Source organism: Mastomys coucha, unplaced genomic scaffold (assembly GCF_008632895.1).
Source record: "Mastomys coucha isolate ucsf_1 unplaced genomic scaffold, UCSF_Mcou_1 pScaffold21, whole genome shotgun sequence".
NCBI classification, from domain to species: Eukaryota; Metazoa; Chordata; class Mammalia; order Rodentia; family Muridae; genus Mastomys; species Mastomys coucha.
This window is the reverse complement of record NW_022196904.1, coordinates 92258088-92260124: the sequence shown is the minus strand read 5'-3', so window position 1 is coordinate 92260124 and position 2037 is coordinate 92258088.

Below are 2037 nucleotides of genomic sequence, written 5' to 3'. Positions count from 1 at the left end.
TAAGAAATAGAGAAGAACATAACCAGACAGGTGAAGAAATTAAACAAAACCATTCAGGATCTAACAGTGGAAATAGAATCATTAAAGAAAACTCAAAGGAAGATAGCCCTGGAAATGGAAAACCTATGAAAGAAAACAGGAGTCACAGATGCAAGCATCACCAACACAATACATGAGATAGAAGAGAGAATCACAGCAGCAGAAGATACAATAGAAGACATTGAAACAACAGTCAAGGAAAATACAAAAAGCAAAAAGCTCCTATCTCAAAATATTCAAGAAATACAGGACAAAATGAAAGGACTCAACCTGAGAATAGATATAGAAGAGAGTGAACACTCCCAACTTAAAGGGCCAGTAAATATCTTCAACAAAATTATAGACGAAAACTTCCCTGACCTAAAGAAAGAGATGCCCATGAACATACAAGAAGCCAACAGAACTCCAAATAGACTGGACCAGAAAAGAAATTCCTCCAGTCATATAATAATCAAAACACCAAATGTACTAAACAAAGAAAGAATATTAAAAGCAGCGAGGGAAAAAGGTCAAGTAACATATAAAAGCAGACCTATCAGAATTACACCAGACTTCTCAACAGAGACGCTAAAATCCAGAAGATACTGGGCAGATGTCATAAAGACCCTAAAAGAACAAAAACTGCCAGCCCAGGCTACTATACCCAGCAAAACTCACAATTAACATAGATGGAGAAAACAAGGTATTCCAAGAGAAAACCAAATTCAAACAGTATCTTTCTACTAATCCAGACCTACAGAGGTTAATAGAAGGAAAAGTCCAACACAAGGAGGGAAAATATACCCAGAAAAAGTAGGAAATTAATCATTTCACAACAAACCTAGAAAAAGAGTAACACACAAACATAATTCCACCTCTAACAACAAAAGTAACAGGAACCAACAATCATTGGTCCCTAATATCTGTCAATATCAATGGGCTCAATTCCCTAATAAAAAGACATAGACTACTCGACTAGATATGTAAACAGGATCCAGCATTTCACAGCATGCAGGAAACACACTTCAGAGTCAAAAACAGATATTACCTCAAAGTAAAAGGATGAGAAAAAAATTTCCAAGCAAATAGTCCCAAGAAACAAGCTGGGGTAGCCATTCTAATATCCAATGAAATAGACTTTCAACCAAAAGTTATCAAAAAAAAAAAATATGGAGAAGGACACTACATACTAATCAAAGGAAAAATCTACCAAGATGAAATCTCAATTCTGAATATCTATGCCCCAAATGCAAGGACACCCATATTTGTAAAAGAAACATTACTAAAGTTCAAAACACACATTGAACCTCAAACAGTATAGTAGGAGATTTCAACACCTCACTCTCACCAATGGACAGATCATGGAAAAAGAAACTAAATAGAGACACATTAAAACTAAAAGCAGTTATGAAACAAATGGATTTAACAGACATCTATAGAACATTTCACCCTAAAACAAAATAATATACCTTCTTCTCAGCACCTCATGGTACCTTCATGAAAATTTACCATATACTTGGATTAAAAAAAAAACTCAACAGATACAAGAATATTAAATTAATCTATGTATTCTATTGGACCACTATGGACTAAGGCTGGTCTTCTATAACAACAAAACAACAGAAAGCCCACACATTCTTGGAAGCTGAACACTAGCAGCTTAACAGCTCATCTGAAAGCTCTAGAACAAAAGGAAGCAAATACACCCAAGGGAAGTAGACAGCAGGAAATATTCAAACTCAGAGCTGAAATGAACCAAGAGGAAATATAAAGAACTATACAAAGAATCAACAAAACTAGGAGCTAGCTCTTTGAGAAAATCCACAAGATATATAAACCATTAGCAAAACTAACCAGAGGGCACAGAGACAGTATCCAAATTAACAAAATCAGGAATGAAAAGGGAGATATAACAACAGAAGATGAGGAAATTTGCAAAATAATCACACTCTACTTTATTTTTTTTTTATTTTAGATATTTTCTTTATTTACATGCGAATTTCTCCTTTCCCAGTTTCC